Below are 15403 nucleotides of genomic sequence, written 5' to 3'. Positions count from 1 at the left end.
TGTATTTTTAGATAGTTTTGCATGAAACTCGGACCCATTTCGAAAGCGTCGAGCAATTTCAGCATTGGTTCAAACAAGCCTGACTTCTGATGAGATAATGAATTTCAATTGCAGTCCGGAGTTTGCTTGTATTGAACCAATGTTGCTGATGAGTTTCACTCTCACAAGGCCGCGCAGCTGATGGGCTGTCAAAAAAAACATGTATCTTGTATGTGGAGAGATTAATATTGGAAGGAGGCAAAAAATGTACCGTATTTTGCTAGTTAATACTCAGCCTATTTAAGGATTCCGAAAGTAACTACATTTTTCTGAAGGGTCTCATTGAAGGGTTTTTTTTCCTTGGTGGCTAGCTATGTTATCTTTTTCATTGTAAATATATAGAAAGTACCGTGAAATTAAACAATAAATAAGAAAATGAAATATTTAAACGGGAAATTATATAATTGTCTTCAAAAACACGGAGGCAACACATGCATGTGCACCGTTGTGCACCTTATCTTCCGTTTGCATAAATAGCCCAGCACCCCGTAAGTCACGGCATGCCGCCCGATATGTCCTTCATAATTATTTATAAGCAGAGAGTCACCTAGCCGTTTGCATATCTTAACAATGTATTAACATTCCCGACAGGAGCGGGCACAAATTGACTCTTGCGCGTGTCTTCTCGATGGACGTTCAAATATGACCCAATTAGTAAAAAATCAAGTGTGAGAATTTCCCTCTCGCCATTGTTAAGCCATTCGTGAAAAACAAAAAATTACGGGTTTAAAACTGTTTTAAATTCGCACACAAGTACAATGATAGAACATTTCTTTTGGAGAAACCACGTTGGGTTAATATGGTAACGCTATAGTTGTCCGGATAGAAATGGAGCGGAGATTTACTTTCAATTAAAAATTATCAATCGCATTTGAATACCGTGACACCGCACTTAAATAATTCATGGCGGTTGATATTATGAGAACGAGCGAGCAAACATTGCCGTGATTTTTAATGATAATGATAAAACCCCGCAAACGCTTATTATTTAGGCATGAAACACTCTACAAAGCAGAGGAACTGATCCGTGGATAATACCATAACAGCAGCCGGTTCAATTATGAATTAGGGACAGGTTTAAAATAAGCTTTCGTGCAAGTTGTTCCCCAGCGTGCTGTGGTAATTTCCACTACATTTTATGGGATGTTAACTACGAAACCATTTAACCTCAGCATATGCGTTTGCCAAGTGGTATTTTTGCACGAGTTAAGACTGTCCATCTCAAGAGTCCGAAAGAGGAGCACGTGGAACAGAAGACCGATGCCACGCAGGTCAATGGCAACATCCGAAAATTTTTCAGCGAAGTAAGTGGGATTGCACACGGATAGGTCGACAATGTACGGTGGTCAAGAATAATAATGATAATAATGTCACGGCCAAAGAAATGCGTTTTCATTTTAGCAGGTAAGGCCCACTGAGCTACGTAGCTCTTTATCAGAAGTGACCTGGCCACAAATGATAGCTCAACGAAGTGGCTTATCACGTGACAAAATTATTGCAGCCAAATACTCCAAATGCATGTTTATACACGTGGAGGGAAAACTCCGAATATAGACAGGCGAACTCCAAATATGCAGACATCAGGGTCGGGGTCGAACCCATGACCTCCTGTATACCAGGTGGGGCAGTTAACATCTCGCCACCATGGCGCCAACGCATCAGAGACCACGTCAGCCAAGGAGATGGAGCGATGAATCGCTTGGTGTGAAGCTGCTAGGTGGAATGTTGCATTACGGCATCGTGGGGGGAGTGGCGGTGGCTTGGGGGAGGCCTTAATCCAGCACTGGATTAATATTGGCTCATGATGATTATGCAGATGAAAACTTAACACCCTTCTACTAAACCGACATGAATGCTCATAATTGTTTCGGAACACCCCCACGCAATAGTATCAGTTCAAAGAGGCCTTTGTTGTATAAAGATAATTGTTTGACTTGGTCTAAGCTCGTGCGCTCATGACGCACTGCAAACTGCTGATGCTGTCCTTTAGAAAAAAAAATTATGATAATAATTACATGCTGGACGCTGATGTATGCATTTGGGTTAATTGTAGGACACCTTTGGTGATAATACACACGTTGGGAGGGGGATAACGCCGCGACAGAAAATGCTGAGTGCCGGAGCAATATCACGAAAGTAAACTACAGAGAATATTTGTATGTCTCCTTTGCGAGCACCGAGGGCAAAATAAAAATTTATCGTCAGTGACAGATCATCGCATATCTCGGTGCTGAAATACGTGCCAATTAGAACATTCTAGAATTCGCAAAGAGCCGATGCAGAAGCCGTCACACGTCCGCGAGCAACGAACGGGATTCGGAGGCCAAATGCGCATATCGCCTCCTCCTCCTCCTACTCCTCCACAAACCGCGGAACAATTCGCCAGTGTTATGACGGCTGAGTCTGAGCAGCAGTGGGGTTGCATAATGTCCCTCCGTATAAAGATGATGCATTAGAATCCTGGTGTCCACGCGCAAAGTGATCAGCTGGGAGTTAAGCGGCGTGTCGCTCATCGCTATTATTGGGACACTGCTCTTTGCGGGAGCTCCACGCCTACACAATTAGGTTTGCGGCGGGCGATTGTGCAAATTCTGCTAAGAATGACATTATGTCCCCGCCACCCCCTGCATAAATATGACTTTTTTTTTTGCTACCACAGTCGTATTTTGTCTCATGTGCTGTGCCCAATTTGGGCATGGAGAGACGTGCCAATTAATCAAGCGATTGAAACCAAAAAAAAATTGCAGTCAAGCGATTTCAGAGAATTGTTGTGCGTGTTTTCTTTTTGTTTTTTTCCTAAATACTATATATAAAAAAGATATAAACATTCATGCAAAAGTGCAGCCCTGCAATTGCTTGCTCAAGCCAATGATAGCAGAATGGGGTCTGTACTCAAGGGAATTCTCTAGAGCCCTTCTACAGGGGATATTGCCCGGCATCTCTTATGCAGGCCAGAAAGCTCGGAAGAAGTGAGAGTACCCGCGCTTTACCCCACCCCAACACACGACCTGTTTGTTAATCGACTAACTGCGGTGGTGCCCGTTTATACTGCTGGCTGGACAGAGCCCGGCGTGATTTAAGAAACTCACCCATCGCTTCCGCTGCGGCGCCAGAAGGTTGAATGCATGCATGTTGAACTTCTTTCGCACCGTACGTAGCCAACCAGAGGGGCGAGATTTGAACTAGGAAACCGTGAATCGCAAGTGGAGTGAAATACAATTACAAATGCTAATACTCCAATGCAATATACATCGTTCCACGGTTGGCTAACATTCTTGTTCGCTGCTGCAGCCAGATGACCAGTATTGTCACAAAAGCTTAGACATTGTAAAAACATATAATTTTATTGCTCACTGCATTATTCACACTCGGCAAATATACCGTTTGGTAAAAAAAAAACGGAGAAATGCGTTCGACTGTGTATTCAATTCTCATTACATGCAGTAGCCAGCTCAGCAAGGTCGTGTGATTATACAAAAAAAAATCTATATTCAGTTTTTACTTAAACACAACCCTGGGGCAGAAATTCAACCCAAAGTGAATGCTCTCAGGCTTCCCTCACCGTCAACAAATACTATACATTCCAATTAAGCAACTAGATAATTGCATCTCATGGTAAATTTCACAGCGATGGTCCTGTGAAATCATGAAATATTAAAAAGTAATGGGCTTCCAAGCCATTTAAAATATAATGAAGCTGCTGATGCTGCGATGCTGCGGTGGTAAATAATCCTGTTTTATTTCATTTTGAGAATGGGGAGATGATTTGGCATGGATCCCAACTATGTCTAATCGCCTGTACAGCGTGCAATATTCAGGAGTCTTCGATTGCACCAAGGGAGAGAAAACGCTTTAAAATATTCAGATTTTTTTGTTACTCGGAGTCACACATCATACTTGAGGCTCTGAATGGCACATTAACTCGGTTGCGAAGGTAATTAGAATAATTTACCAAATAACTGTTTTTGCAGTGCTAAATGGTGTAAAATAAAAAGTGTGTTGGTGTCCAAAATTAATATATATCTTGACGGATGTTTCTGTACGAGGTTTTTATTTTAATGCTAATGCTTCATCGAGGATGCCCGAAGCTGTAATAGTGACGTTGCCCACTCATATCTGTCTCTTATTAGTATCCTGGGCATTCAACTTGCAGATAACAAATTTGAGGATTTTCTAAACAGTAGGGCTCCTCTTATCCGCAATTATCCGGGGAACAATCATTGCGGATCCTGTTATTTGCGATGTTATTAGCAAATGTTCGCACACTTAACCGCAGATTTTATTCCGTATAATCGCAGATTTACCAGATGAATTTTGCCGACAAACTCCGCTCGTCGCTAAAACTTGCGTGGATAAGAAGAATCTCTTCCCAATGCCGGACGGGAAAACACCGAAAATAATTGCAGTTAATAAGAATAGCGGTGGAGATAATTGAGGAGTTTTCATGGATCCTACAGCTGGTCCCATGGATAACAGGAATCGCTCGTAATAGCGTCATTGATAGGAGGAGTTCTCTCGCATACACAAATATCCATACCTCAAAGAATTCCCACAATTCTGTTGGCACTCTGTAAGCCATTGCTGCATGCACTGTTTGAAATGCATCGGCGGATACTGGGATTTTTTTCTACTCCCCCCCCCCCCCACAGCACCCCCCATCCCCTTCCGACTTTAGCGTGCATGATGGACTCTTCGTCTCCGCATGCTCCAACTCTGCCAAGACCCTGATGCGTCAGCACTTTTGTGTTAACTGCTCGACTGTTTAGCGCGGTAGAGCTGGGTAAGGGGCGTGTTGCCAAATCAATGGGATCGGTAAACCCTCACGGCTTACTTTAAGCTGAACGTTGGACCTCCCTGGTTGCTACAATCAACGCAACATGAAAGCCTTAAACCAATTTGTTTCTGTCCTTGCCAACCTCTTGGAAACGCCAAGAGGCTGACAAGGACACGTGGATTGACGTCCTCATAGGTGTGCGAGTTAGGTCCCCTATTTTCGACGCTTCAAGTTTCGGGAGCGCCCCTTTCCCGTTCCCCCACATCGGGAAGCTTCTGGATCGGCCCCTGGTGCTGTGCCGCTTGTCGCGGAAACTAAACGCGGGAGCGGGCCGACCAGGGACGTCTTTCAATGTCCGGAGGTTTTTTTTTGTTTGTTAATCTGCATCAACAAGTGGACGCGCATGTGTTAAGCAACGGTGACCCAATGAATAACCCAACTGGTAATGGATATCCGTTGTAAGTTTTGCACGTACATTGCCCCATGCCCCTCTGGTCTTGGCACCCTTGATTGGCTCACAAGTGACGACATCACATTTAATCCCTCTATGTAAGACCGAAGCAGGAGGATTTCTCAGACAACTCTGGCAGTCGCCTGATGATTATGGTTGTAATTACCGGTGAAACGTCGTACTCGAATTATCAATGTTGTGGGTTTACTCTCGAACACACCGGGTGTGCTGAACTAGTAACGAATTGCCTTGTTTTATTTACGTGATAACCCTTACTAATTGGCTGTGTCAGGTGGTGGCAGGTTTAACAACGCATTTATAATTACGCGATCTAACCCAAACAACCTCTATTATGGGCAATATTGGTCGCGAAAGCCTACGTGTTAAACTGAGTGACTGCCAAACTACGTATGTATTGTGTTGGCGTGTGTCTATATCGACTTTTTTCACGGTGTAGCCAGGTGTCTTCACCACTGCCTTCCCTCTGACATGTTTTTTTTTTAATAAAAGTAAAATGGATAAAGGTGCAGTCCTGAAAGTACTCGATCAACGCCACTGCTTGCAGAAGGGCCGTCACTCGGGGGAGCTGTCTATCTGGGGAATGTTGGCGCACTCTTCCGAAGCGACCTGGCCACACACGTCTCAGTAGAGGTGGAAGTTACCACACTTTACCTCCACTTGAGGATCCATACTCTTTGGTTCTATTCGGTAAAGTCACGTAAAAGTATAAAACAACAAAAAATAAAAATAAAAAATTCACAACGTTTCGGCCACAACACCAAGTGGCCTTCATCAGGTGGAGGGACCAGACTGTCTCGAGGACAGCGCTGGAGTGAACACAGCCAAGCTCAGACCGCGACCTTTAAGCTTGTGTGAGAGGAATTAAGGTGCATTGACAAAGGAATTAGCATACAAATTAGCATTCAATTGGCGTTCAATTGGCGGACTTGAGGAGTTTCTTTAGGAGTGGGTGGGTCTTCGGCGTGAGCTCTAGGGGGGCATTTTTGGCCTACTCTTTCGCGCTGGTCAAATGTTTTGAATCAAGTGGGAATGTCCACACGTCATGCCCGTCCCATGCGACCTACCGGTCGACGGCTAACTGTTGTGCACCCATTGATGCTGCCGGGTGGACAGAGGCGAGAGGATTTAAGTAACGTGATCATCCTACCTACTGCTGCGTCAGGCGTTCGGAACGGCGACCTCTGGATTTCGAGTCCAGCGTGCCAAACATTACACCGTGGTAGCATGAGAAGAATATACGTGTACGTACAGCCTTTTGGCAATCCACTGCTGGACGAGAGCCTCATTGCATCATGCAAGTCATGGGGTTTTTATTGGGACCGCATTTCTCCATACTGGCAGATGTGGGTTGGGAGAATAATTATGGGAGCATAGTACTGTACAACAATGGATCATACTGCAATGCCCTGTACTGCCCACAGCATAACCACACAGTGTATAACGCCTGTTATTCAGGCTCAAGCCTGCTTCTGAGATCTGACAAGAAAGCCTGATGAGATCTGATATTTGATCATTTTCGGGTGCATTCCGGATGGATTTGTTATGGGTTTTATATATATGTATACACAACAAATCTTTTGCTAGTTTAATTCACACCTGCCACCGCTTTCCCCCAGTTAAACCGCAATTCAATTCATTGCTTATTTATAGCGGCAGTTGAGAGTAAAAATACCATTTGTTTTGCTTTCAGGTAATCGTGGACGCCAGAGGCCCTATTTAAAATTGAAGAATGAAGTGACACATTGTCTGCAGTGCGTCAGTCAGTGCGGTGGGCCTTGCACGAATCGACCCGGACCGAGCCACGGCTGACAAAAGGAAAGAGGCGGCAGTGGAGCCGAGTTTGATCACCGCGTCACAACAATTCGAGGCCACGATGAATTGATTTCCGTGGCAGTGATGTGAGGTGTGTATTCATACAGACCGAAGGTGCAACGGGCCGTAAAATTAAAGCACATTTGCAGTGTTTCACCTCCACCGAGCAGTGTTTTGTGAAGGGGTCCGGTGGGGGGTGGGGGGGGGTGTGGGAGTTTTGCTTGCTTGCTTTGTTCGTGAATTTTCTTTTATATAAAAGTATATAGCGGCAGGTAAGTCGTCCAAGGCTGCATTCGGTCAGATGAGGCCACGGAGTGACGGCCGCGGAATGGAATGCATCAGAGAGGGCGTCCGGTTGTGGAGATGGAGTGATTATATCAGTTCCTGTGCAATTGATGGGTGTATTGTTGCGTTCCAGGATTGTGAGAGGTGCTGGCAGTGGCTTAGGCGACCTTCATCCAGCAGTGGAAGGACCATGGCTGATGATGTATACATTGTTTGCTTGATTTTTTTTTATCCTGAAAAAAATGTATGTAGGATTTATGATAACATAGAAACTGTCACGAAATAACACTAATTCATTTCATTAATATAATTACTCCAGCAACGATTTGCATTCCAATTTGGAGTTATTCTCATCTCGAGGACGGTAGTACAGTGGTTCATGCACTGCGCGATCACCCCGCGTTTGATTCCCGGCCCAGGCTGACATCAGTGGCGACTGCTATCTCCACCGTTCCTTGGTTACCCCTCCACTAACCCGCACTGACCAGCGTGGTGAGGTTTGATTAAACCTCCCCACATGACCGACAAGGCGTGGGTGGAGGCCTTCATCCAACAGTGGACTGACACAGGGTTGCACATTATCCTCTCCTACTCTTTGGTTCTTTCGGTAAAGTCACGTAGGTATAAAATAAAATGAATCACGACCTTTCGATCGTCCTCAGGCGGAAAAAAATAGTAATCCAGCAGTGGAACTGCTGAACCAGCGAGAGAGCTGTTACAAAAAGAGGTTATATACGTGGCGATGGGCAAGCGAGCGGGGTCCTCTCCTATTTATGACTGAAATCACAGCTTTTGATGGCTCTTGAAGGGAAAATGACACGTGAACACTACCATTACTTGAACCACCATTGTTTACCGTCGTAAGCTTTTAGAAAAGTGAAACTTACACGCATCGCGTTTCGCCGTTGTGCTGCATAGCTTTCCCCAGCTGTGTTCGGGTTGTACCCGCGTGTCTTTCAAATCCAACAGCGGCCAGACACTTCGTGACAATAGATGGATAACGTGAGCTGCCCCATCCATTGAATTCTTGCTCGAGCTCTCGGCACGTGGAGCGAAACGTCGGACATCGTGCCGACCCCACCAACACGCTGGCACAAACCCAGAATCCCAGCTCGGAGAGCTGGCTGTTCCCGCGGTGAACATTCGAGAAGTTCGGTGGGAGGGAGGGATCAATGCGTGCGCGCTTTTGACTTGATCCCAGCAGAAACCTTTTCATTTGCGGTGTAATTTGAAGATAATCAGACACCCGTCACCCAATGTCGACAACTGCGATTACCTTAGAATGCAGCTGTCACTGCGAGACATTCTGTGGATTCCAGGTGAATAATGGGTGAGGAGTACAAACTGCAGTGTATTAAGATCAAAATATTCAATTGAGTGGGGTAGTCGTAATGAAATGCACGTTATCGCTGTGTGTCCCTTTCAAAATCTAAAATATGTCTCCGTACAGACTTGCTATTATCGAGTCTAAACTTTACAATTGTAACCGCATGTGTCAAACCTAAAAATATCTCCTGCTTAAAGCAAAAAAGGCGAAAAATATAACGATATATTTCATACCTACAAACAAATCGACATAGCTTTAAAAGAGATAACACGCACAAAGTTATCTGAGCTGTGGGAGTCAACTTGAGTTCCAAGGGGCCGACTTCACTGGCATGCCTGTCCCGAAGAATATTCTGTTAAATTCTAAACATCGACATCCCTAAAAGTTTTCTTAAAACACAACAGCCCCTTTTCAGTCTCCCATGATTCGTGTTATAAAGATCGGTGCATTCAAGCAAGTTGTGGATATCGAGCAAACCTCAATAGGCAAAGGTTACCTTGTAAAGTCCTCCTCCAACATATAAGCTGGATGAAAAGCAACACAAACGGAGGGGCCATGTGTCAGTGTGCATGATAAGTGTTGAACTTCTTTCGCACCGTACGTAGTCAACCATGCTAATCGGAAGGACAACACACCAAACACAAAAAGACGTTCTCGAGAAATCCATTTTCAATATAGATTTCAAAGTGCATAGCTCCATTGGCTTCCTAATATCGGAAGGAAGAGCGTTCCAGATGGCCACGGAAGCACGCCTGAAAGCGCGCGATGCAGTGGACCGTCGTTGTTTGACGGTTAGCCACGAGCCGCTTTGAGGATGACCGGAGTTCGTGTGATTGTCTATGTTCCTTGACAAGATCGCCAAAGGTGGTGTGGTTCACTTGTGGCAAGCGCTGTGTTGCGCATTGAGTTCTACCTGACAGCAATCTATTCGTTCGGCAACCGGAGGCCAATGCAGCTTGCCGAGCAGCGGATGGACGCGGTGGGATCTTGCGAGAGCACGATGGACGGAGAGGAGCGGCAAAGATGCGACGGTGCTCAACGAGGAAGGACGTGCGGACAGGTTAAGAGAACACCAGAAGACGGAGCCACGTGGAGGAGAGAAGCGTGCCTCGGACCAGCTCCGCAGGCAAACTACCCCAGTGAGAATGATGATTACGATCACGATCGAAGTACGTATTCATATTGGGGAAATCCGATGAGCTATAAAGCTCTTCTTCACAGATGTCCAGTCGGGGTGGGTCAGAGCGTTACAACAACAAACAGAATACAACAACACGATAGGGATGCAAAGCATAGAAAAGGTACGGAAATTACTAATAAATATATTAGTAAAACTGGACTATTTATTTATTTATTAAGCCCACTGTGCTATTAGTTTATTTTTCAAAAGCGACCCGGCCGCAAATGACCGCTCAACAAAGTGGCGTATTGTGTGGAGATATATAGCAGCCAAATAATCAAAATAATCTAAACGCACGCTTATGACGATAACAACATACATGATTACTGATGATTACAAATGTACAACACTTTGTCTACTGTCGGAGAAAGGCCTCCCCACCCTGTGCACGTCGTGGAGGTCATTTGGCCGTACCTTGCCACTCTGGTCAGTGTGGATAATTAGTGAGGGCGGAGAGCGCAGACGCGAGAGCATATGAAGTACAGCACCGCAGAAAGACGTTTCTGCACCGCCCTCTGCTGCCCACCGAATAAGCCCGGCCACGAACCCACGTATGCCACCGGTGGGTCGTCACACATCCAAGCGCTATCCAGGCCAAACCTTGCTTAGCATTCCGGGTGATTTTCTTCAAGACTTAATCCCAAAATACGATGTCCTCTCGAGCAGCCGCCCACGTAGGATGCGTCACAGGATCATTCCTTATTCAGGAATCAGAATCGGTGTTCATACTGGAGGAATCCGATGAGCCGAATAGCTCTTTTTTTACAGATGTCCTGTCGACATGTAGTATTTGAGTGAGCCAGACAGACCACCCTTTTGGATACAATTGTCACTCTAACATGGCGATGGATTCGATGGGTATCGCTCTGCACCGTGCTACCGTGCGGTAGTCGTGTTGTGTCAAGGCGGGAGCATCGTACCGTGGTGAATGTCACCAGCGGTCGACAATTTCCAATCCGTTACATTGTTGAAAATGCAACGTCGTCGATCAGATCGCACGCACAGACTGGAACAACGCAATTGCATTGATGAATAATAACGGTGGTCGGGTTAGATCGCGTCGAGTATAAATGTGTCGTGACCCTCCACCACCCGACACAGGCAAATCGCCCGATGATGCTGGATGTAATTACCACTGAAACGTCGTACTACTCAGATTGCAAATTTTGTGTATTTACTCTCCAACACACCGGTGGGCTGAAGTAGTAACTAATTGGCGTTTTGTTTACGTGACAAATCCCATACTAATGGGCAGTGTCGGGTGGTGGAGGGTTACGACACATTTATACTTACGTGATCTAACCCAAAAACCTTTTTTATGAATAATATTGTTCGCGAAAGCCTACGTGTTAAACTGAGTATTGATGCATACTGATGTGCATTGTTGTTGATATTCAACATGAAAAACGCAGCATGTGCGTTACAGCATGACTGTTTCAATGTATCTCTGTCTGAAAATGGACTTTGCTTGAGGGCCTCCCTGTATGGATAGCCCTGGTTCAAGACCATTTCGATTGAGCTCAATTATAGCTACACGTCAGCTCGGTTTTTATTGTTGTGCTTGGCAAGCCCTTGTGGTCAGGATTCTGTATTAAATAATGAAAAGGTGTTCCTAAGGCACAGAGCATCAATTTCCGACATCCCAGTGCCCGTGACTCATTCTCACCTCGTGCAGATTTGTTAATGAGGCTGAATAACAGCGCCATTTGGCAGCTTTAGGCTCCGTGGCTGGACACTGGGGCGTTGGCGCGATCCAAGATCAAGGATGCCCACAATGGCCAAAGCCACTGATGCCACCACACCTCGTCAACGCATTCCACCTGCTGCCAGATTCCCGCAGCTGCTGTGCAGTAGACACGCGGCAACCTGCACAATCCGCCCTGACAGTGTGTGACCACCACACCCGCTCCTTCGTCTTCCCCTCGATCCGCGAACTCGTGGAGTTCCAGGTTGGAACTTTTATCCGAGGTGTCGGTGGCCAGTGAGAGTGCCTTTTAGTTTGTTGTCCTCTCCTTGTGCTCAGTTTGTCCTTCCTCCGCACGCACCCACCCCCCCCCCACCCCCGATTAGCTACGTACGGAAGTTCAATGCACGTCCGTACAATGTGCAGGGACTGCGGAACTTTGTGTATTGAGACGGGAATGTGCGTAATGCAGGGAGTCGCGAGAAATAAATGAAGACGCGCGATGCGCTCGCGTGTGGCAGAGAATACTTTTTTTTTCCTAGTTGGATGTCCACTTGACAACAACTACTGTGATGAAGGAGATGGAAGGCAGGTGATGCTACAGATGTGGTGGCATCAGCATGGGCGCCACGGTGATGAGATGTTAACTACCTCGCCTGGTATACAGGAGGTCGTGAGTTCGATCCCCTGACGCCTGCTGCTGTATATTTGGAGTTTGCATGAGCTCTCTCTCTCTCTCTGTGGTCGTGTGGATTTTTGTCCGTGTCCTCCAGTTTTTTTCCCTCCGCATTTTAGAATTTACATGCGTTTAGATATATTTGGCTGCTATACATTTCCACGTGATAAGCCACTTCATTGGGCTATCATTTGTGGCCAGGTCGCTTCTGAAAAAGAGCTACGTAGCTCAGTGGGCCTTACCTTGTAAAATAAAAAAATAAAAATTGTTAATTGCTGGTTATTGGCTGTGATCTCTTGAAATTGACACTAGTGCCGTGCCTGGTTACTTGACTTTGGTATAGTTCGTTTATATTTTTTGAAATCACAGTTGCTCAACACAGACCCATTGGCCCAAAGCACAAAAGTGACCAGCAGGAAAATAGAGCACCGGCTACATTTGTAGGCGATGAGAGACGCGGTACATTTGCCGAGTCGAGCGAGGTTATACAAGGGCTTGGGGATCGCAAAGGAATTGCGAATTCAAGAAGTACGGGCCAAGAAGCAGGAAGGGACGCGTTGCGACCCACTGCTGCGTGTCGATGGACCACGGTACGGATGGGATGACGCGACACGGCGTGGCAATCCGAGGCCTCGACACGGGTGGAGGAAATGAATGAGTGGGAGGTTCGTGGGGAAGAGTGAACTGACGGGCGAGCAGCTGCCGTCAAATTTGAGGCAGCACGGAGATGCATCCACACTCGGGTCTCTGTCTCTGTCTCTCTGTCTGTGGCTGCTGTCTGTTCGCGATTGCCACCAAATAAGTTGTTTTCTTTGGGCTGCGCACGGCGATCGTGTGTGACTTTTCTGCAAAGTCAGGCAAATTTGTTTTGCTAAACGTAAAACTAGCCAGGAGTCTGGACGGGAAAAGTTTCGGCCGTAAATGTACTTGCGCGGGGAAAGACTTGGCAGCAGCCTCCTTGAAACGATTAGAATTGCTGTACTTTTAGGCGGCTTATACCTGGGAGAAATCCACATTCCAAGTGTTTTTTTTTCGTTGTACATTCATATCAATCGTGCTGTCAACTATTACGGTACTAGTTCATGTTCACCGCCAAAGTAAGGGATGTCAGCGCCTGAGATGAGGATCAAAGATTTTGTGCCGTTGTTGTTGTTTTGAAACAGCACAACAGTGTGGCACACGCAGCCTCGTCTCAACGTGTGCAGAAGGGATTGAGAGTTAAGCACGCGGTCGATATGTGGACAGGGCTGTTCGTGCCATATATCGGTCTTCGTGGACAGTCTTCTACCCTCCGAGGCTTCGTCCTAATGAGACACGGCGTGAATTTAAGAAAAGGGTGTTCCAGAGAGTCCCCTGCAAGACTAAAGAATTGAGCTGTGTGCCCGCAGTCCAATGTGGTGCATTTAATTTGTCAGTCCAAAATGCATGCAAATGTACTCCCATGTGTTCAATAAGAATGTTTGTTTTTTAATTACAAATTAAATATACATTGCATGTGTTATTCCTGAATGGATTTTGTGCTAAAGCTCATCATCAGCAACAGCCATGACCTATCCACTGCTGAACGTCTCTACCCACGCCCAATTGCCAATTCCTCCTAGTCTCACGATGCACAAAGGCACATAGTTCCTGCTCACAACATTGATTAATCGCTCCATCTCCCATTTCGACGTGCTCCATGGTTCTATGCTCTCCTTTGGCTGCAACTCTGTCATGCAGTCTCAATAATCGGCCATCATGCCTACCAGTGGCGTTGCCCTTCCCGATCGAACTTTACTTTTCTTAACCGTGAACACAAAGTCTCCGACTCGTGCACGTCCTCTTAATCCGCTTCCCGTCGCCCTCCGAGTAATGTGAAGCATGCACCCTTCCCACGCTCCTTCGTCCACTTTTCAGAGGGTATTTTTTTTATTCCTACAACTTACGTGGTGGTCTAATGTGTTATTCAAGAACGCGCGATGAACGCAATGTGTTATAAACTCGGTGTTGTGATAGATAGATATATATCTGCAATGGCTGGGCTCCCAGCCAAGTGTGTAAAGTTATAACACCTATTCCAAATTGATTTTTTCCCAATGGCTTCAAACAGAATCGTGTTTCATCTGCTCTGCTGGCAAAGCGGGGCCGGGAGGGGAACCCCAGGATGTCAGAAACAGTCTCCAGCATTAATTTCAACAGCTATAAAACTCACATTCGAAAAGAAGTCACAGCTTCTCCCCAGGTTTTTCACCCACATAATTCTCGCGGGATTATAATTCAAGAAATAAAGATCCGTTTCATTACTCGGTGAGCCGCGGCATTTCTTTGGATACACCAAAGTGAATTTGCATTGACTAATGAAAGCTAATTATTTTTTAGCGTCACTATTTAAGATGTGTTTAAGAGATGACAGGCGCTCAACACGGTGACACACTCATGAAATGATTTTCATTTCATTGATGGCTGGTGTGCTTTTTTGCACTTATATATTTATGTACGTACTTATTTTTAAACAAAAATCCCCAAAAGTGACAAGTAATGAGCCCGTCATATTATCTTCTGAAGATAAATTCCCATCTAGGATTGGGCAGGATGTTCCGTACACACACCTTTTTTTAAAACGCCTTGTCAGAAGATTCTTTCCAATTTAATGCAATTTTTGTCAAGTGGAATGCAGTTAAATTGGCCAAACATGCACGCTGTGTAAAATTTTATTGCAAATGTAAAAACTATACACTGGCTTCTTACAGCATGACTGGACTTTCAAAATTACGGTTATGCTGCCCGATTGAAATTATTTCACAGCCTTCAAATTAACCTTTACATCGCTTGCACGATTCCTCGGCATCTAAATTAACTTGGACACCTTTCACAAAGATTAAAGTTTCACAGGGCGGGCGGGGGTGGGGGGGGGAGGCATGTGCAATAGTCACCCAACTGACCTATACGTTCAGAAGCTTCTGAAAAAAGAATAATATATGAACCAATTTTATTTTTGTAATACATAAAAAGGTAACATTCTTACAAATTGGGTGAAGTTCATTTGCTCAAGGTAGCCTTCTGTCCGCCACCTTCCATCGACGCGACTCCAGAGAACCCGTAGCATTATTCACACTCGCCAGCCGCAAGCAACTCCACCGGTGGTTTGATCAAAATGTAAAGCTGTCTCTATCTA

The sequence above is a fragment of the Petromyzon marinus genome, chromosome 22, assembly GCF_048934315.1.
Source record: "Petromyzon marinus isolate PM22_M1 ecotype Great Lakes invasive population chromosome 22, UKy_Petmar_22M1.pri1.0, whole genome shotgun sequence".
In the NCBI taxonomy this organism is placed as follows: Eukaryota; Metazoa; Chordata; class Hyperoartia; order Petromyzontiformes; family Petromyzontidae; genus Petromyzon; species Petromyzon marinus.
The sequence above is the reverse complement of the archived record's forward strand: the minus strand, read 5'-3'. Positions refer to the sequence as shown.